Here is a 22,564-nt window from a genome sequence, read left to right as displayed (position 1 = left end):
GTAGATGTGGCAATGTTATTGTTAAATGTTATCAAGCCCTGAGCATCCACAGTTAGGCTGAACTTCCATTTACTGATGCAAATGGCAGGAGGAGGAAGACTTTTGGGAGAGAAGGTATACTAGGGCTTTGTACTGCATTTATGTAATGGTTGGAGACTCCTGCTCTGTGTCTCTGCTTATACAGAGATTATACTTTTTTCACATGGTTCCTTCAGAGCTGAAGATGAGCCCCTGAAGCCATGCAACACATCTGAGGGAGAGAATCAGCATGGAAGGGAAAGTGGTTTAGGTTTCCTTTCAAGCTCTCTTCTAAGGGAGGGGAGGATTTTTGATCAGAGCTCCTCCTGTAGCAGGCATTGATGGTTATTTAGCTGTGGTGTCCAAGCGTTTGAGTTCAGTTGTTATTCTGACATGGTATTATGGCTTTGTTGACAGATGGGAATGACACCAGACTTGTACCTGGGACATAGAAAAATGGAACTTCATTGGAGACACTAGAGATATTTATCTTCCAAAGCTTTCTTTTTGCAGAATTTCAAGGGCATTCTGTAAGCGATGAAACCATAGGAACATTAACCTAAAAAGTCAAAATAAGATTTGTTTCCATCTGATGAAAAATACTTGGCACAACATAGTTTCTGCACTGAACATATATAGATATGAATATATGTAGTTTTAATGACAGATGCCTTTTATCTGTTAAAAAAAATACAGTTTTTATAATATTAGATTTATTTCCTCCCACACAGCATCTTTTACTGTTTTCAGTGAACACCATACTACAGAACCACGCTTTGTCCATGACATGGAACATGATGGAACTGAAAGGTTCCTCTCCTCAAGAATAAGGACAGTCACAACTTGATAGATTAGAAATATGGAACAGATGGATGAATTTCTGGTTTAGATTTAAAATTACTATCTCTTTCTCAACATTTTTTCTGGCTGCACATGGATCTGAATGTGGTTTCACATGCTAGAAAACACATGGGGAATTTTATGTTCGCATCAACTCCGAGTGGGATTTTGCATATGCACAGATAATCAAATTATTCATTTATGTTGGACTGGGAGTAGAAGTGTAGCCCTCCATGGAGTGAGTGAAGGATGTTTAGAATATATCTCAAGCTTTTCTGCACGTTTTCGTTCAGTATTGCAGTGCTCTGGGGAAGCCGTGGATTCGCCTCTGCACACTTTGGAATCCTAAAACTGGAGAATTGCATATAAACCAGAAAATTCCTAAGACTGTTTGTTTTTTGTTGTGAGCATTTCCTTTTAAAACAAACCATCCAAAGCAAATAAATTGCAAAAGACAAATTACAGTCGTCTTCCAGGTGGCGTAAAATTGTAGATTTCTGTTCAGTCGTGAAACACAGTAGTGACCATAAGGCTAACAGAAAAAAAGAAATTACACACTGAAGAAAATATCAGTACTCTTCTGAAAAGAGATACTGTGCCTGTTTAGTATGGAGTTGTGGTGTCAAGTTTGTAATCTTCACCAGGAAACTAATACCTGCTCAAAAGGCAACTAAATGTGTAAGCAGTTTCCCCTGGAGTCACTGGGTCTCTTTCCACTGACTCACTGCTGCAGAGAAATGTACCTATTCCATTCCCTCAGCTGGCTTTAAAAATATTTTGAACAGCCTGTCAGATTAAAATAGGTGCAAGTAGGCAATTTACACTGAGGTAAACCCCATCCGTTAGCCTATGAGGAAATTACAAGAAATTTGTCATGGTTCTGTTTCAGATAATAAGAAAATGAAAAAGAAAGGGGAAAGAGAAAAAACCCAACCCAACCAACAAACAACAAAACCACCCAAACCCACAGAAAGTGACAAACACTGATATTAGATTTCAAGAGTATGCCTTTAAAATTATACCCAAAAATTTAACACAAAACCAAACCAAACCAAACCAAAAAAAAAAAAAAAAAAAAAAAGAAAGAATACAGGTTCTTTAATTTCTGAATCAGAGCTTTTTTAATATTAATTTATGATTTACTGTCAAAGTATTGCCTTCCCTCTCAAGTCATTTTCTTCAATAAAACTTTACATGTGATTTTTTTAACAGCTCTATATTGTGTGATGGCAGCTGGGTTTTTTTAATTAATAGAGTGAGACATAGTATTAACAATAAAAACCCAAAATGCCCCTATTTATTAATTAAATCACACTGGATCTCATGAGGACTAACCATTAATAATGAAAATAAAATATGATTTACTAGCCATATAAGTGCAGTGGGCAGGGCTGATGCCACTTTTCCTGTCCGTTTTTAACTAAGCTATCTGTAGATGTGAGAATTTCAAGAAGACCAGCCAAGGCTCACAGAGCAGAGCCCACAGTTTTGTCATTTGACTGAGGTCTCAAACCTCTCAAAGACTTTGTGCTGGCTTGAAATCTTGCAGCACTGCTGATTAGAACAAGCACTGATAGATGCTGCATTGACTGGGGGCTGAAAAACTGCATAAAACAGGATGACAAATTCAAAATGACTGTTTAGAGCAGGGATAGCATACTTGTCCTTCCCTTCAATTTTCTCCCAAGAGTAACGAAGTTTTCCTGAACATGGACCCAAATGGAATGTAGAACTTGCCCACTGTGGTCTCCTTCTCTTCACGAAGAGGGTAACATTCTAGGGAATAAATATCTGTATTTATCAGATCACGTTAGTAATATAGGAGCTGAGAAGTTCCACTGATTTTGAAAAGTCCTTGGGTCAGGTTTCATGCCCGTCATCACATCCATAGAGCATCTAACACAGCAGAATACAAGACTGGCTGGGGTCACTGGGTGATACTACAGTATATAATTTAATCACAAACCTATTGCAAATTAGATTTTGAAAAGACTGCTTTCAGAAACATCACTACAACAGAAAAACAATATAGTAGCCTGGAACTCACTGACAGGAGGAAGGAGCAGATGCTTAGTTCTCTGCAAATTTCTAAAGGCTTTCTCAATAACGGGCAGTAATCAGTTCAGCAGAATGAAGGAGAGCAGAAGCACAAGTAACTGCATCAAGTTAAGTAGGGGTAAATGTTAACCGTCCGGATAGCCTCTATGACAGCAAAATCTACAAGTTTTTGGAGAATTTGCCCAAAGGAAATAATGAAAGCCTCTCTGACTGACATACATGGACTACTTTAAAAAAAATTACTTAATGTATAATAGACAAAAATCATTCTTTTACGTAGAGGGATAGAATAGTCTAACAGTTTTCTCCAGCTGTGATTTCAAGTACTGAGACAACATACCCCAAAATAGAAATACTTATTTCCCTTCTTTACTATTTTCTGATTTGCTTTTCCTTTGAACAATTAACTAAAAAATCAGAGTATGGAAATAAAATATATAAACCAAATATTTCATTAAAGCTGTACTGGCTGGTTATTGAACCTTCTCAGGGACTCCTGAAAGAACCATAAACTATCCCTTGCCTTTCTTATGCTCCATCCGAATAGTAGTATAGAGAGTAGCTTAATTATGACTTGTTTTTCAGCAAGTGATATAGCAAAGGTAAGACCTTGATCAGTTTGCAGATCAGAGTAATATTCTATTCAGTCATATGAAAGTGATAATTAGGGTATTTATCTGAGATTTTTTTTTTACCACAAGGTTCAGGCTATTACACACGAAAATACTGCGTACAAGTAGGTGCTCCTTGACAGCAAAACATTTTGCAATGTTATGCAGTGGTTCAGTATGTTTTTGTAGAAGGCAACTTCCATAATGTGCAATTGTAGGTTTAATATTTTGCTTCTTTTTAGACAGATGACTAAGGTCTCAGATGGAATATTTTCAGGATGCAGTGCAGAAGAGAGGTCACTTAAAATGAAGAATATTTTTCCAGTTGTAGAAGTCTGCAATTATGGTGGGGTTTTTTTTCCTATTTTTAAGCTACTCTCAGACATACCGATTTTTGCTTATAGTCTGATAAACAAGATGACCCGATGTCTCCTGCACTTGTAGATATTCTGGGGCTCATGGGCTGGTATCATTCTTCAGTAAAAGTTGGAGAATCTGACTGAAACACACTTTCTATAATGATAGTCTAGAAATGGATAACCACAGATTCTAATGGGAATGGATAACCACAGATTTCTGATGGGGTTGTTCAGTGTACTCCAAATCACATCTACACATCTACTAGAGATTTCACCTCTAGTAAGGAGAAAAACATATGCTTGTCTCCTTAACTGACCTTACATTATTATAGGAGAAGGCAAAAAAGGTATTGTTTTCCCCTACTCTGTGCACCATTCTAAATATGACTCTACGCCTTCTTTAATTCCATTCTGATGCACAGATATTTTATCTATTCAGGCATATGTTTGGGGGAAATACTGAGTCCAATTTCAGTGATGGCAAGAGGTCTATAAAAATCACCAGGGCAATTATATTAAGCTCAAGCTGCTGCTTTCTAATAGTAATGGTCTGGAAGTAAACTTAAATCAAACAAACGTAGAAACAGACATTTTTTAAGGTACAGTCTACTGTAGCTGTCTATTTCTACCCAATAGGTCAGCCATGTATTTTACAAAGCCAGTTCTTGCAGCCCCTTTTAAAAAACCCCGAAATGTTCTACCTGCAACTAAAAGACATGTCTGATATAAAGGATTAGTTCTCATTACATTATCATTTTTATTAGTAGGGTAGGTATGATAAAAATCAAATGATATAATTAATGTATTTACAGGACATTTAAACAGCTTGAACTCCTAGTGAGACAGAACTATAAATATAAAATGATGTTGGCTTTATGATTTTTAAATACTACATGTTGATAATCACACATGTTCCATTATATTAGGAAGTTCAGCATTCACTGAAAGAAAAGGCATAGGAAATGCAGTCTCTCTCATGAGTGCTGGGGTATGACAAGCTGTCTTGGGAAAACCTAAACTGCTGGCAGGAAAAAAAGCCATACTTTCTTCATTAATGTTATGTTATGAAGACATTTCACTTCTTGGAGATAAAATTATGGGTTCACAGGACGAAAGGCTGTGGTCTTCAGGAACTCTCAGTCTTATAAGGCTTGACCTTGTTTTAATGAGATGTTTCTGAGATGTCAGTCAGTCAGATCACTGAGATTCGCTGGCTATGGGTGGTTGGTCTCTCCCTCAGCAGTGTGGTATGGTTGACAAGGGCCACAGTGAAAGAATTGAAATGGTGCACCTCACCCCACAGACAACTTACACTCACCTACAATTTCACCCTTATTCATAGTCTTGACCACTTCTGCTTCCATATGCCTTAAGGAATCTACTGATTGATACTTGTCTTAATGTCCAATAAGGGAGATCCTCATCAATTTCCTTCAGGCAAGAAGCAGGGCCACCTACAGCCAGTTGCTCAGAACTGTGCCTAGAAGGTTTTCGACTAAGGAGACTCCACAGCTTCCCTAGGCAACCTGTCCCAGTGCTTGGTCACCCCAGAGCAAAAATGTATCCCCTGATGTTTAGACAGGGCCTCCTGTGTTTCAGTTCATGCTCATTGCCTTTGGTCCTGCCATTGGACACCACAGAGCCTGGCTCAGTCTTTTTTAGTTCTCTTATTTGTAGATATTGAGATACTCCTTCTAGACCTCCTCCAGACTAAACAGTCCTAGCTCTCCCAAACACTGCTTTTATGTGAGGTGCTCCACCACCCTCTGCACCAGGCTGTTCAGCCAGTTTTCAATCCACCTCATGGTGAGACCTCAGTTGAGACGAAGTTCAGAGAACTACTGAAATCACAGCGTTCAGAAGGAAGGACTAACCATAGAAATAGGAAGTAATTCTTCACTGCAACTAGACATGTACATTTAAGTAAGATACAAGACAAGGCAACCTTATAAGTCCTTAAGCTATGTTCTGCTGCTGCTGCTGCTAAACTATATATGTGCTTTCATTGCTGATGGAGCAGCATACATGCTCTGCAGTGGCAGCAAATTCATGTTAAAAAGTGGGCAGATTAGAAAATGGAAAGAACGGTCCAAATTTAAATAAAACAAAGCCCAGATTGCTGGTTCTGTAAGTACATGGATGTGAAATTTGTGAGAGCTTGCTTTTAAATTCTGCTGGGAAAATATACCGTGATGTCCTCTGGAAGGCTTGGTTTAGTTGCAGTTGAGTATGCTGTTGCTTCATTAGGTTATAGTCAAGCCTTTTGATTGACAGAAGTGATGTACAGTCTGAACAAGCTGAAGTGTAATACTGAGGTCACTAAAAATCATGTGGCAGCTGATATAGAAGTGGGATGTGATTGCGCATTAAAAAGGTTATATTCAGGTTGCTTAACTGACTTAAGCCAGCTGAAGTATGGCTGAATAGGTGCCTTATGTTCATGCAAACGTTTTACAGGACTACACCAACTGTTAAATTATGATATGTAATGTGATTTTTTAATAAAAACATATTATGGTTAATTGCATAAAAAGTTGAAATAAACCACTACACTTTAATTTTATTCCATAAAAATGCTGGTTTCTGATTCTATCAGACACAAAAACTGCATGCAGTCATAGTACATGAAAACTTAGTTTGTGCAACACAGTGCATAAAAGACCTCAGAGAAAGCTGACCTCAATGGACCCTTAGGCACGGTTACTTAAATGGACATTTCTAGCAAAAATCACAAGCAGCAGATTTAGGATGAAAATTGCCATGTGATAAGCCCAAACTGGACAATAACATTTGTTTGGTTGTCCTTTTCTTTGTACTAATCAGGTGAACTTCTAGCTTTATACTCAGCATCTTGTTCTGAAATTAAATACGATTCAACAGAGCGATGTACACAAAAACCTCAGAAAAGTTAACTAGAACCAGATGTTGAGCAAGATGCCACACATGGAGAAACCCACTTTAAACAACCACCTTACTGTAGTTACTTGAGTCAGCTCAGTTTATGACAAACAGAAAGGAGCTTTTCTTAGTTGCTATAAACTGGTGCACACACTTCAGCACGTGAAACCAACACCCCCTTAAAAGACACAGTGATTGGTTGTAGGATTTAGAGTTTTATAATTTTGTATCCCTGGTGACCAGCTCCGGATGATACAAAAGCACAAGCCTGGACAATCTACTGGCTTCACATGACAAGAATTGTGGGTTTGTTTTTCTTTAATCTGAATGATTATGCCTTTCTTGTGTACATTCCAATTCAAAGTCTCTGATACTTCTAGGAAAAAGGGGGGAGAAGCTGCCAGCTTCAAAGCCACACTTCAGCCTGAATTTTTATCTGTAAAGCAAATTAGCCAAAAGAGATTTCAGGAGGAAAATATTTTTCCAGTTACCTTTACTTTGCTTTTTCTCTTAAAAAAAACAAAACAAAACAAAACAAAACAAGTGTCTGGGTTTCTGAATCCAATGTTATTTCTACCTAATTTTTGGCTGGATGTGCTTTGAACAATCCATCAACTGTTGTCTTTAGAGGGGAAAACAGGAAAGACCTAAGGAAAGCTTGAAATCCAGACTAGGTAGGGCAAACAGTGGAATGGTTTAACAGAGCTGGAGGTCAGGAAGAACTGTCACAGTTGTTTGCTGATGCCCTCCATGCACTCAGCTGGGCAAAGCCCTGGGAAGTGCAGTGCTGCCCTGCAGGCACAAGGTTTTTAGCTGAGCGTCTGCTGGGCCAAGCTCCCAGAGCTCGTATAGGCTCCAGAGAGAAATGGTGTGTGTCAGATATGTGTTGGTGCATGTTTCTGCTGCTCCCATGTGCCTCTTCTTTTACAGCTTTGCAAACCTAAACTATGGAAATCAGTTCCTGATCTGAAATGTGGTGATTAGTTTGTTCTGGAGAGTTCAGTGAGGCTGTGGACCCAGACATCTGAGAATGAATTTATTCTATATGATTCACAGCCCTTGTTACACCTTCCTTCTCTGGCTTCTGTAAGGCCAGTCACTGAGCCTCCATCGGGTGGCAAAATCACAGTACATCTAGCTATTTAAGGAAACACAGTTTCTCCAGGATCTTTAGGATCAGATGAGATGCAGCCATTTTCATACTATAAGGCTTCAGGAATGAAGAGAACATGAAAGGTAGTGCAGTTTCTGCATTCTTTTAGATCCTGAAAGAGAGCTACCCACCATTTCCCACAATCAGGTATTTCCAAGCCAGGCTTTCATGACCATCCTGCCCAAACATTTGAATTCCAGTCTTTAAGGATTTCCTGTAGAAACTACTTGAAATCTATAAACTCAGTTAACCTCAGAGTGACCATTTAAAGATCTGGTGAGACCACCACTTCCCATAACAAACTGGTTAGAGGTTTAATTAAAACACATTTTGCTTGTTTGTGGCATATGATTCAGATTGTTCTTTTACAGTGATTTGTCTCCCTAATTGCTTACAACCCATTGAATGTCATGTCTTATAAGTAGGCCAGAAAAGGCAACTTATCCTTGGTTGTATCACTGATAAAACTGCACATTATCTGAGGGATTTTGCTAGAAAAAATCCTACTCATCAGTGAGTTCATATTGACCGTGTTTTAAGATTTCTGTTAGCCAATGTTTTAGTCTCTTGACACCTTGCTAGAGCCATTTATTGCACTTTTATTTTTTTTAATCAAATATCCAGATAATAATTCTATTAACTCAAAAAAATCCAAGGATGTAATAGCAACACAGTTACATTTTCTAACTAATATATAATGTTTCCAGAAAATATGACAAGATTGTTACATCAGACAAGCGTTCTGCAAATAAATATACTGTTCTTGCTTATAACTTTAAATTCTTTGCTGAGTTTCTAATTACCATTTTATAATTCCATGTAGAATCAATCCATAGGTAATAAATGTCCCCTATTTTTTAAAAATATTGGAAGATCATTAGGGATTTCTGAGAAGTTTTCCTGAATTTGTTTAAAGTAGCTGTTTAAAGTAGCTTCTCCGTCACTTTGTTAAAGATTTTGGTCAAAGTGTGACTATACCGTTCCAAAATTCCTTTACCTTAGCAGATTCATCTTCATATCCTATTTTTTTCAAAAGACAAGCTTTCTGTTCCACTGAGATGTTACTTTTGTATGAGCTCTTTTTTGCTCATGGTGGAAGCAGCCTTCTATTTTATTTTTTTATTATTACTTTAATTCAGTTTCGCTATATATTTTTAATAATTTACTTTAATTATTGTCCTGAGGTTTTTCTTTGTTATAATTTATTTATAAAATACCTTCTTATTCTTACTGACTTCATAAAGTTTCCAAAGTGATAAGTGGTAGTCCTTCCTATTTACTTCTTCTTTTTTTCCATTCTTACATATCAATTTTTGCTGTTTTAATGTTACTCCAATGTCTCTGTGTAAGAAAGATGGCTGTTGCCTTATGCTACGTTTATTCCTACTAGCACAATCAAGAATTTGGATGCGTAATTTTCCTTTAACAACTCATAGTCTTTTCAATGCAAATCAGTCTAAGCTTGTAGTTCCCTCACTAATTCCAACTATGTTTTAAGCTTGGGAAGTTGATGCTGTTAATGTCCCATGTACATCAGTGACTGCATTATTCAGTAGAATATTGAACTTATATCATTAAGTGATAGCCACCTGTGCTTGGTCAGCCGCGGTTTCTGAAGTTAATGAATAACTCTCCTTCATGCTGTAAAATGAGATACAATGTTGTCGTCTTACCTGCTCCAGAATTTAAGACCCTTAGAAAATTTATTCTCTTGTTTTCAGAAGTACTAAAGATTTTAATTTTTTTTCCCCCACTGGTCATGCGAACTCTCAGGAAGTACCCGCCCCACTTTTCATTTTTGTGCATGTTACGGATAAAAGTACCTCTTTAAAAGAGGGACTTAGAGCAAGAGGCAATAATGCAGGTATTAACTTAAAGAAAGCTTGGAACACAGAGAAAAAGATATACAAATAATAAAGAAAAAGCTTGCATAGCAGTTAGGAATGGAGATCAGATAATGTGACTCCAGCATTTTTATTGACCCTGGGACTCTCTTCTACAGTGTTTGGAGAAGAAAGAGGAAAAGAATGAAAAAACCTGTGATGGATTATAAAGTGCAATTCTTTCTAATCTCATTTGTAGCAAAGTATTTGTATGTATGATACACACACATACGTAGTGATCTACACAGAATTTTTAGATTTTTTATTAATTTATGCAGTGTCTGAAGAAAATCCACAAATCTATAACCCTAAAATTTAAAGCTGTATAAGTTTCAGACAAGCAGAAACTGTTTACAAAATGTACTTCTCACTTTGAATTAATTTATTCTGTATTTTGCTTAAATAATACTTGACGTGCCTGATTTTGAGGATTACTGGCAGCATTGCCCTAAGAATGACATGGAAAAGCTACTTCTGTTCATGCAGATTTTAGCGTCACACACTTGACTACATGTGCAATTTCGATAGTCATTTTTTAATCTATAATCTAGGTACTTCTGAGTGGCTGATAAAGAAACTGTAAGAAACTATGTTTAACTCTTCACTTTTAAAGGACGTATCAAGTAGGAAAGATTGCTTATCTATCAAATGGTGGCAGTCAGAACAAAAGTGGTTTGCTTAGTAGGGCAAAACTCTCTCTTATATTACTCTCTCTGTTTTCCAAAATCAGCATTCATCACCTACCATCTGTGCTTGCTTTCTGCACAGATCCTCTTGATTTGATTGACATTCTTTCCAATGGCAGAAGTTTCAGTGCATGTTAAGTTACACAAGAGAACAAATTTAAGCTTTTCTTGTGTATAAATTAGCTAGAGAGTCTTAGAGATACACTGCTTATCTGATGGCTTAATTGAGCCCAAAGCTCCACTGTTGATCTTTCACAACTTGGCTGTCAAAAAAAAAAAAAAAAAAAAGAAAAAGAAAAGTGAGGGAGGGAAATCTCTTCATCAGAATTATTCAGAATTATAACTTTCTCAGCTTCTCACAGAATTGCATTACTTTTACAAAGAAACTAAGAAAAGTTAAAATGTAACAGTAAAGTTAGTAAATGATAGGAAAATCTGTATTTTAAACTAATACTATGTTGCCCATACTTATCAAATTGCCTTAGTATTTTTTTTTTCAATATTTTGTGTAGACTAACATTTGTGACTAAACTATTGCTCCAACGTTAACTAAATGGTCAGCAGGACGCTTCTAAGTGTATTCTTAGGCAAATGAACAAGGTTTGAAGCAACATTTGAAACACATCCACAGCAACTCTTGAGTGCATTAAAGAAGATGGGACTGGCAATATATACCTGAAACAAAATGAACCGGTGATCATACTCCTTTCCCCCGCTATCCTGTCACATAATTCAGTGCTTCTGAATGCTTTGCTTTGTCCATTTTAAATGGTTTGTCCTCCATATGTTTCCATAATTTAAAACTGATATAGTTGTCAGGATTCCTGGTAATACTGTGGGTTTTACATTTATTTCCAATGTCCTGAATTAGAGGATCATTCAGTAACAGATCTGCCATAAAACTGACATGACCCAAGTTTCTTCTGAATGTGTAGTGCATACAAAAATAACCCTACCAAGCTTGGCTACAGTGAAGATACTTTACCCAGTGAACAGGCTGGATAACAAGGGTATGACCCTTATCTAGTAAGTTAAAAAATAAGTGATGAGACAGTGATGCTGCCACTCTGTAAATGTGGCTTATCCCACATGGTAGTAAGGGGGATGCTACATTTTCTATGGGTTTGAAATTCTGTGGTACTCACAGCTGTGTGACCACTCCACTCTGCCTACAAACTTGAATCACATTAACATTAAAAAGTACACACACAAACACACCAAAACTCACACAGAGATGAGGGCATTGAAACCTTACAAATAAAAGTACTTTGTCACCTCAAAAATACAGCAGCAAATGAGAAGACAGAAAATTTCAGACCAAACTATGAGACACATTGGACCTATTTGTTAGCACTATTTGTATCAGAATGATATTTATCAGCAAAATTCCAGCACTTAATTTCTCTTGCCCCATGCACCTACCCTCTATATCTCAATTTTCCAAGCATTTTGCTGGAAAAGGGTGGGATTGCAGAAGTGGTTGACTAGGAGGTTACACATAATATATAGGACATATCTTGAGGGATTAACCTTTACATATCACTGTAGAATTAATATTTAATGAATTATGGTGTCATTGCCCTTATGCCTGTCATGTTTTAGGTAAATCTAAGTCCTAATTTTTCTTATTTCAGTGCACCTTCTTCTTTCTATTACAGCAGAAAAAAATATGTAAGAGCGATATATTCTACCTGTGGCAGGGTTATATATACAAAGACATCTCTGAACTCTGGTGTCGAGGTGCACCTACAGTTTTCAGCTATTGGAATATGCGAATCAATGCGAGAGACGTCACCTACACAGTAGGCAAACTCTGCTGCATGGGAGTTGGCCGTGCACCTATCCTGGGGAGAATTTATATATGATCTGTAAATCTGTTAGTATTACAAGTTACAGACAGGTAAGGCTCTATCTCACAGAAGAATCTTATGACAGAAGTTGTTGCTCCCAGCTTCCCTTCAATCTGTTTGTTAGGCAATCCTAAAGTGAGCTCTTGTCTCCACATCTCTCTGGCTTTGCCTCCGTTTCTCTGTCTGAGGTCAGCTGCTACTCCCCATGAAGACAGCAGTTAAGTTGTATGCTTTCCATCGACATTCATAACATTAAGCATGGCCAGATTTATAGTGTGTCATCGTACAGTTCTGGAAGAAAAAGAACTTTTAAAAAAAACTTAATTTTCCATCATTCTTTAAAGAGGGCTGATAGCTGCATTCACTTCCCATCCACTCTTGGACATATTTGGAGATGAGGAAGAATGAAGAGAGGCTGTAGCAGATCCAGCCAGATACAGAGTGGGATGAGTATGTGCTACACCCATATGAAGTATGTTATGTGCATTTCCAAGAGGCCTGGGAAGAGTTCATCACTGCCCCTCCTGGAAAAACTAGTTTTTGTACAGCCCTTTCCACCAGAGAGCCCAGACAATCTAGCTTTCACAAACAGGCATTCCCAGCTTAGACCATTTGATGTGCATGATGCTACTAGCCAATAAATCTTTCTATCATACCTGAATCTCCAGGTAGATTGTGAGAAAGGAATCGATTATCTAGAAAGATCCTGTTCATGCAAAATCTCAGCTAGAGCTCATCTCCCCAGTGAACTTAAACACATTGAACACCCTTCCTTGAAATCTTGATGTACTCTTGTTTGCACAAAACCAGCTCTGTTGAAGTCACCTGGTTAGAATCAGGCCTGTGTAATTTGGACATATGGGCCCAACTTTGATGTCCCATGCTGTACCTACAAATAAGTACAATATGGGACATCAAAGTTAGAAGCAGGGTCACCTAGGCTCCTCAGTAACTGATGGCAAGAGAGGCACTCTGCTCCAAAGGGAAGTGTTTGATCGTTTATATCACCTGGATCTCCACTGACTCATCCATTATACCTGGTAAGGTGAATCCAGGTATAATTGGGCTAATTTTAAAAGCAGGTAGCTGCCAGATAGATATGCCATAAGGCATCTGTCTAGGTAGCTGATCATACAAAATATAGATCTGAGCAAGAATCATGAGCTGATCATGCTCTCAAGGACAGGGACTTTTGTACCCCACATCCATACAGGTATTTTTTTTTCTTTTTACAAAAGATACCAAACTTGCCTGGCTTTCAATTTAATCCTTTTGTTTGAAAAAAAGATTTTTCTGGTTCTTGAATGTATTTAAGGAACTAGGAAAAACTGGTAAGGTGAGCAGGATGAAGAAATAAACCCGACGTAGATACACTGCAGGGATTGAAGAATCTTCTCAAGCTGGCTGTAGATCTAGTTAGGGTCTTTTCTACAGGATGTTTTTCTACCTTCATATTTCCATAAAAAATGATATTTTTTTTTTCTTTTTTATACCATTAACTAAGAAAAAGACTTCCAGGAATGGGTATTGTTGCTTCTTCCCAGCATCTTTAACTGTGACTTACCAAAAGATTTCCACACTGTAATGTGATGAATGGAACAGTGCCTCAGGACTCTGGAGATGTGGGAGTCTGCTTTTGCATTGAGATTGCAGATGCATTTCTTTGGGAGGTCACTTTGCCTTGATATGCTCCACTGTGCTACACTTCCAGGTGTAACAAGGCTCAATTTGCTGATAAGATTATTATGAGTTGAATAGATGTAGAAGTCCCCTGCAACAACAGATTCATATTCACCACTCACTGGCAATAGAATTGTCCTTGTTATGCAAATTCATAGTAAAAAGAGACATTTCCCTCACAGGTTTAAAAAGTAATCCTAATGACTCTTTCACTAAATGGCTCGGTTTCCTTGTAAACAGAAGAAGACTAACATTATGTGTTTACCTGATAAAAAAACAACATGCTCTTCCCAGCAACTAGCAAGGACCTGCTCCTACAGCAGCAGCATTATTGTGAATGACCTCATTCATTTACAGTCCTGATTCTATTCTGACAACAAATCCCATCTGTGTTTGTTTGTTTTCTGAAGAAAAGCATTACCCCAGTGTGAGGTGCTTGGATTGAAGCAGCACCGATATTCACCGGTGTTTTATTTATGGGGACAAAATTGTGGTACTTGATGACTCTATTGTTTGTTAGCTTGAGAGTGAGTTCATTACCTTCAGAACCCAAATGTTTACAACCAGTTGCTACAAGAAACTGTTTTGATTATGTATTGGAAACCACAATCACGTAGACAACTGTTAAGTAAGCTGCCCTGGGAGACCTGGACTTTCTGCTTCTCCTGTGTAATCCCCCTATTCACTCTGCTTCAGGCTGAGGGGTATGGGACTGTTTACTGCTTTAGTACTTCAAACCCCTCTTAATTTTTGCCCTCACCATGTAAAGGAGGTTAAAAAGGTTGCTGGAACTGAGGGATTTTTTTCTCATATTAAGAGATACTTTACAGTGACATGGTAGATCGCTTCAGCCTGGTTTGTTGCTGTGTGGGAGTGAAGCTTTCATCCATATATTTCTTCTGCTTCTGGGCAACCTTCATCCCTGTCACTTACAGAGCACGTGGGAATGCATGGAATCACTTGTGTATGTTACTACCTATAATCTGTTTATCTAGGAGATACTAAGGCTGTTAAAAACTGCTGTAAACCTGGTGGTCTGAAGCCATGAAAGAGGATGAGCTTACTCTTAATATCCAACACTGAAGTAAGAGAAAAGTAGCCCAGGACGCTCCTGCTAAGGCGGTGAATGCTCTGCCTGCATCTGCACTTGAGAAAGAGGAATTAATTGTACGGGCCAGGCTTCTGTTGCATGTCAGTTATGTAACAGTTTATGAATTTACTGTTTAAAAATAAGCTGTGAAGTTTTACTGTTGAAGCGAATATAATGTTGGCATTCATGTTTGAAAGCAAACATGCGAACATGCGCAGGGTGGAGGAGTCCCCCTGCCCGCTGCAGATGGCTTCTGGGAAAAGCAAAGAGAAAATGAAAAGATAAAAATGGGGAATAAAGTTACATTTTACTGGGGTAGTGCTTCTCTTGCAGGCAGAGGGCTTACTGACAGCCTCTAATTCCACCCTGAACAACACCTGAAACCTTGGAGGAGCGGCTGGGAGATGTGACCAGCAGCTCAGGGGCTGAGCAGTTACCTACAGATGAGAGCACCAAAAGTCCTGAGCAGAGGGGCTGCAGCGGCTGCCACAGTACCAACACGTGTCACTGAATTTGGATCACTTCAGCTGAAACTACCCATGGAGCCCAGCAAGCTTAGTCATACCATGGGGGATCCTGCCACCCTAGGCAATGAACTAAACGTGAATACACTGACAAGGGGAAGATAGCTGTGAGCTACCCTGGCCCTGCAGAGAGGACTGGGAAATTGGGCCAGAAAATGGTAATCCTGCATGTTATCATTTAGTTCTTTCCCTGAGCTGCTCTGTTACTGTGTTTTCCTTTTGTTCCCAATAAACTGTGTTGGCTTAGACCACAGTGGTCCCACTGTTTAAACACAGGGAAGTGTCAATTGCTGTATCACTGCTATAAGGCAGTTATTCAAGTTTCTAACTAGGAGTTCACAACAGCACTGTTTAAATATTTTGAGAAACCTTACAAATTGAATGCACCACCATGGCACAAGGTTTGCGCCAGCTTTTCCATTAAGAATGACTGACTCAGTCCTTTTCCTTTTTTTTATTCAGGAGAGTTTGGCAACTCAGGACGAAACTCACTCACTTTGAATGGTGTTCTCCCTGACCCTCCAGACAAGTTTTTGATGACAAAAAGTATCTAAAAAAAAAATAATAGAAAAAGGTGGAAAAAAAGGAAGTACACTTGGAGGTGGAAGTACCATAAGCCTTAGCTGCATTTTGGATTGGATACTGATTTCCTTCCAAAAAGTTCATTTTGTTGTTTCTAAGCAACATCATCACCCCAATTATAAAATGAATTGCTATGCAACCACTTTACGGACAGCGCAAGTACCATATGCACCTTCCCCTTGGTCATGCCAGCAAAGACTACTGTGTCAGCTCTGACTTCTCATCTGAAGAGCAGTGAAACTCATCCTGCAAAATAATGGTTCTACAGCCTGCTAGGGGAGGCCTGGCTGGCAGCTGCTTGTTCCACTAACTTACCTTCTTCTCCCCATACTGGGACGGGGTATAACAGATTTCCTTCATAATACTAATTTCACTAGTAAAGATTGTGTTAAGGAGGATATGCATGCAGCCTAAAAAGAAATTGGTTTCAATATTCTGGGGAAAAACCTTTTTTCTAGAACTTTTTGCAACAGAAAACAACTAGTAGGAAAATAAATATTATCTTTGCCTTGTAATTCTTCTGTTATAGGAAATTGTAATATGAGTACACACATATTCATTACTCTCCATCAATCTTGTGACCTGTAACAGTCATTTAATTTCCAGACTGAACTGTATGTTGTATTTGAACTTGCTATTGTTCCAGCTGGTGTTGAAACATAAATCCTTTAGCTAAAGGTTTCCAAGGTTAAAAATGTCATTTGGGGCCCAAAACAGATGTAAGATGTAGCTCACACAAATTCCTGTTTGAAACTTGAACAGGCCAGAGGAATTATATTTTGCCATTGTAAGTGAAATAAACGCATTTTCTCTCACGTTCTGTCTTTGATCCTCAAAGTTTGTGTATCCATAGGAAGAACCTGCAGGGTATACTGTTAAAAAATGTAGAGCTGGATTACTCTCTCTCATGGAAAAATACGTTGGAGGAGAGAGACTTGTGTATTCAGATAGATTCCCAGTATTTTCACACAGAGTGGAGTTTCCATATTTTCTCGGGAAATGAGTTTGCACACTCCCTGCCTTGGAATAAGCCTTGTGATCCAACCCACATGAAGCAAGTTTCCATCTTGAGGGAGCTGAGACCCAGCACTTCTCGCTGGGTTCCTCAGAACACTGGTTTAATTGTAATCCCATTAATAAGGACACCAGAACTGAAGAAAGAAGGAGCGGGAGGTGAACTCAGTCTACTTGTGTGAATACTCGATTTCTTGTTTCTGATTTTTGACTGCCCATTTGTCTTTTTTGAAGCTGTTAATTGCTGGTCCTCTATTTCTGTCCAACAGTTGCTTAGTCCTATTTGCTTGAATTTGACATAGTTTTCTCATTCCTGTTTCAACTTTTATCTGTCCAGTCTCCTTCACATCTTACTTCTCAGCTGAATCCTGCTTTCCCACTCAGACACTGTATGAGCAAAGCATCTTGAACTTTAAAAAAGCCCTGTTGCCTACATACTTGTTTACTTCTGAATCCTCCCTCTCCTTCCACATGTGCCATTGGTTAACAGTGATGGCTGATGCCAATGCCACACTGAGTCATCCTAGCAGAGGACAAGAGAAGTGAAGGTCTGCTCAGGTTACGTGAGGTTAGTACTGCCATTGAAGTGCCCTGGCCAAGCTGCTGAATGTTCTCATTCAGTTGTGCCATTTGCAAGTTGCACCTGGCTGTGAATAGATATTGTCCCAGGTGGGACAAGGGCTTGGTTGGGATGATATACAGCTGGTAATGGTGAGAAAAAACCAGGATGGAGCCAAATGTACCTGTACCTACAAGGCATATACACATGGTAGCAGCTATAGGCTGTGAGCCTCTTTCCTTAGAGGAGAAAGTTGTGTACTGTTTCCCAAGGGGATAAAAACCGTAGAAATGGAAAATATGTATCTGTCCTTCCTGTTCTTTAAACTTGCTGATTCAGTTAAGCCCTTTGAGGTAAGGTGTTTTGCTCTTGTCTTTCTTAGATTATAGTTCTTGTCGAACAAGACCTTCTTCTTGTGTTTGTGTAGGGCATAATGTGGTGGGATCCACTAGCCCTAGCTGGAATGCTACAGATACTGTTTCAGTGTTCCTCCTACTAATATCTTCAAAAGATTACCAGTTTGGGGGCTAGGTAGGATGCTGCTAAAGCTTGTGCTTCAAGGCATCTGGGAGACATTGATGTGGGTGAAGAAGAATGTGTATTGACTCGATAAGGTTTTCTAAGCAGGTTTTTCTGCCTCTTGATTCAATGGCTGGAAGAATGCCCACTCCAGAAAGTAAGGATAAAGCTTTTCCAAATGTTTTTTGGTAGCTGGCACACACTTTAGACAGATAGAGCTTTTAACTTAATTAAATCAGCCATTTAACCCTCTTCCTTAATTATGTGCTTTGGAGAATTTAGAAGAAAAATTACCCTAAGTAGAATGTTAAAATGAGCGTCAGACAAATACCTCCCCAAACAGGAAATCATATGAACACCCTGGTGCACACCTACCTTCTTCTATTTCAGAACAACATACTGTGACTATGCACTGTCTGCTGCGAGAACACCAAAGGCGTTTTGTTCAGCTACTTGGGATTTGAGCACAATGATACTTTCTGAAGTAGAAATATTCACCTGGGACATCTTTGCACATAAGAACAAGCATTCATTTAGGCCACTATAATTGCAGTTGCAAAACAGTTTCCACTATGACCTCCTGCTTTCTTGTGCTCAGAGCTTTCCTAAGCAAGAGAAATTTGGACTGATTTTTGCTATGATGAGTCCTTTCAGGACTAGAGTTTTTCTTGGGAAAAGCAACAAACTTAGACAACTTGCAAAGCCAAATAAATACATATTTTTTTTTCTCAATGATGAAGTGGTGTAAATTAAATATATGTACTTAAAATCACAGGATGCAAGAAAACAGCTATTTCAATAATCATGTTGGACATTCACCTTTTTCTTTTCTTATTCTGGTTATGAGTACCATTTTGCTATTTATCTGGAGACCTTTTTGCTTTCTCTGTATTTGTCCAGAATGTTATATTTATTACACTTGGAAGTAATTCCTTTATCACAAAAGACTGATCTCAGAAAACAATATTTGAGGCACATGTCAGAGGCTCCTTAGTCCTAATTAGGCCAGTATATTTTATTCCTTAATATTCTTGTATGACATTACCATCCTCTGTGGTTGCAGTGGATTGACCTTGGCTAGTGGCCAGACGCCTACCCAGCCACTTTCTTACCCCCGCTCTGCAACAGAGCAAGAGCAGAAAGGAAGTTGAAAAGCTCATGGCTAATGGTAAGGAATGGAACATCAGTTGCTAATTACCATCATGGGCAAAACAAACTCAGCCTGGGAAAAATTAATTTAATTTATTCCCAATTAAAATAAGCTTGGATAGTCAGGAACAAAGACAGAGTAAACCAACACCTTCCTCCCACTCCCCACATTTTCCCAGGCTCAGCTTCATTCCTTTGTTCTTGACTCCTCTTAAACGATAAAAAAACAGATCTCTTACTGTCTCATATTGTCTTGTGTTTGTCAGCTGTAGACAACCCAAGAAAGAGAAAGGTCTTAATTTACAACTATTAATCTAGCATTTACCTTCACAGAGAGGGTGTTCAGGCATTGGAACAGGCTACCCAGGGAAGTGGTGGAATCACTGTCCCTGGAAGTGTTCAAAATTGTGTAGATGAGGCCCTCAGTGGTAGTTTAGTGCTGATCCTAGGTAATGGTTGGACTTGATGATAAAGGTCTATTCCAACCTAGTTGATTCTATGATTCTATAACGCCCTCTAGTCTGTGTTTCCATTAGCCACATTTACCACATCAGAGGTACAACATCTGCATAGTCTTTTCTTTTAATGAATATGTTCCATCTCATAAACCTAGATTTTTTAAAAATTTGGAAACAGCAGAGGATGTCAACTTCCAGTTACACATGCGAGAACATCAAATGCTGAGTTTTAACTATAAATAAAGCGAACTCTGAAGATAAGCATCTTCTTGGATTAGGTATCTAAGTAAATATTTTGTATTCTAATGCTTGAGACAGTCACTAAGAACAGTTGTACTAGTGTTTTCTAATTCTGAATCATAGAATCATAGAATAGTTAGGGTTGGAAAGGACCTCAAGATCATCTAGTTCCAACCCCCCTGCCATGGACAGGGACACCTCACACTAAACCATCCCACACAAGGCTTCATCCAACCTGGCCTTGAACACCGCCAGGGATGGAGCACTCACAACCTCCCTGGGCAGCCCATTCCAGTGCCTCACCACCCTAACAGGAAAGAATTTCCTCCTTATCATTTTCAAACACATGCATTTTTCACTTTGCTTTAAAATTGTTCATAAAATGTTGCATGCATTTATCCTTACTTTATTACTCGAATTTTCCCATTCATTGATCTTTCTTAATTGGAAGGGTAGTTTTATTCCTTTTCTAGATATCCCAAGCTGTAAAATGTATTTCCCATTTCAGTCAAAAGCTTTCTTATTAACTAAAGAACTGATTTTAATTTCAGTTTCCTCAGCATCTGCCTTTTTCTTTTTTTTTATTTTCCTGGAAATATACTTAAAAAACTTCCAGATAAACAACTATTTTTAGAAATAAGTGTAATGTTATATGGGTATATAAATGGAATTGTGAATTTTCTCAGCTCAATTTGAATACTATGGCAATAAGCAGAGTAAAAAATCAAGCTATTTTTAGCAGTCACACTTATTTATATTTTACTACTGGACTTCCTAGTGGACTGTGCCACTTCCTAGAATTTGAGCTTTACAATCAAATTCTATGCTTGTTTGTTTGTGGGTTTTTTTAAGGGTCTCCATTCATTCATATTCATGTTTCATGCAGACTGTGTCCAGGAATGCTTTTTTGATGCTTTAGATGTTCTTTCAAAAAATATCATACAGTCACAGAAGAGCAATAATAAAACAAACTAACCAGCCAATCAACAAACCCCAGTGCCCTACCAGTTATCTGGCAGAATATTTATTTCTGAGTTGTACCCACTATGGGTACACCACCATATTTACTCAAAGGTAACATCAATGATGAAAGTGAAAGTTGTAATATGTAATACTTTGTGTGTCCGAGCTCCCTATCTTGACAAGAAATAGGTTGTTTAAAATGTCACTTTTGAAGAGAGTTTTTTTCTCCAGGCTTTTTCTGTGACCACTAACTGAGCTGCATGACTTGTCATTTCTATTTTGAAGGACATTCGACACTTTAAACTTTACATTTTGTACAACCTGACAAAACAAAGTAGCAAGGACCTGTATCATATGACCAATACTCCATTTTCATAGCCGAACTTTTTGGAAAGGTTTTAAGCTCCTCTTGGTCCCTGGTGCTGAAGCAGGGAGCTACCTGGCAGCGCCACCCTTGTCTGAGAGCAGAAGTGACATAAGCAGCAGAGCAAACCTGACATGCATAAGGTGGGCCAACACTGTCCATGTGCCTATGAAAGTATGTCATAGACACAGAAATACGTATGTTGGCAAGGACCTCTGGAGGTTGTCTGGTCTAACTGTGAAAGACAGAAGGGCTAACATCAAAACTGTCCCCATAACTGTCATTGTAAACCTCTACTGTACTCTTCTCAGTTTGTTCGCACCTCTCTTCTGCTAATAAGATGTTCTTAAGAAGGTATCAAGTACAATGCCATACACAGCATACATAATCTCCCCTATGCCAGAAACATATAAATAGCTTTTTACTTTTCAGTTATTCTTCATGAGCTACTCTCTCAGATATAAGAGGCTGAAGGTAATCATTATTACCCTTCACATTTTATATGAGAAGATATAAGTGTTTATGTTGACCCCTGCATTTTTTGCTCTTTAGATGTATAATTTGACATTAACGCAGATACAAATTTTTGATTTTCGTGGGCAAGTTCTTGGTGGGAAGGTAGGTCACTGTCCTGGGTTCAGCTGTAACAGTTATTTTTCTCCTTCTTAGTAGCTGGTGCGGTGCTGTTTTCAGCTTTAGTCTGAGAACAACGCTGATAACACACTGAAGGTTTAGTTGTTGCTAAGTGATGCTTGCCCCAGTCAAGGACTCTTCAGTCTCTTACTCTGCCAGTGTGGAGGGGCACAAGAAGCCGGGAGGAAGCAGAGACAGGACACCTGACCCCAACTAGCCAAAGCAGTATTCCATACCACAGCACATCACTCCCGGTATAGGAACTGGGGGGAGATGCCTGGAAGACCCCAGTCTCTGCTCGGGTTGGGCTGGGTATCGGTCAGTGGGTCGTGAGCAATTGTGTTGTGCATCACTTGTGTTTATTGGGTTATTTTTCCCTACCCTTTTTAGTTTTATATTCTCTCCCATTGTTATTTCCCTGAAGAGCACGCAG

At 38.6% G+C, this 22,564-nt stretch overlaps 1 long non-coding RNA gene across 1 annotated transcript; it reads left to right on the top strand.

The window, feature by feature from the left end:
- The first annotated feature begins 15,316 nt into the window (after nt 1-15,316).
- LOC136007084 (uncharacterized) lies at nt 15,317-17,047 on the top strand. The gene is made up of 2 exons (XR_010609463.1): nt 15,317-15,808; nt 16,113-17,047. It is a non-coding gene; the product is annotated as an uncharacterized LOC136007084 (long non-coding RNA).
- Nucleotides 17,048-22,564: the final 5,517 nt, after the last annotated feature.

Source organism: Lathamus discolor, chromosome 1, assembly GCF_037157495.1.
Source record: "Lathamus discolor isolate bLatDis1 chromosome 1, bLatDis1.hap1, whole genome shotgun sequence".
In the NCBI taxonomy this organism is placed as follows: Eukaryota; Metazoa; Chordata; class Aves; order Psittaciformes; family Psittacidae; genus Lathamus; species Lathamus discolor.
This window is presented reverse-complemented; position numbering and strand designations above follow the sequence as displayed.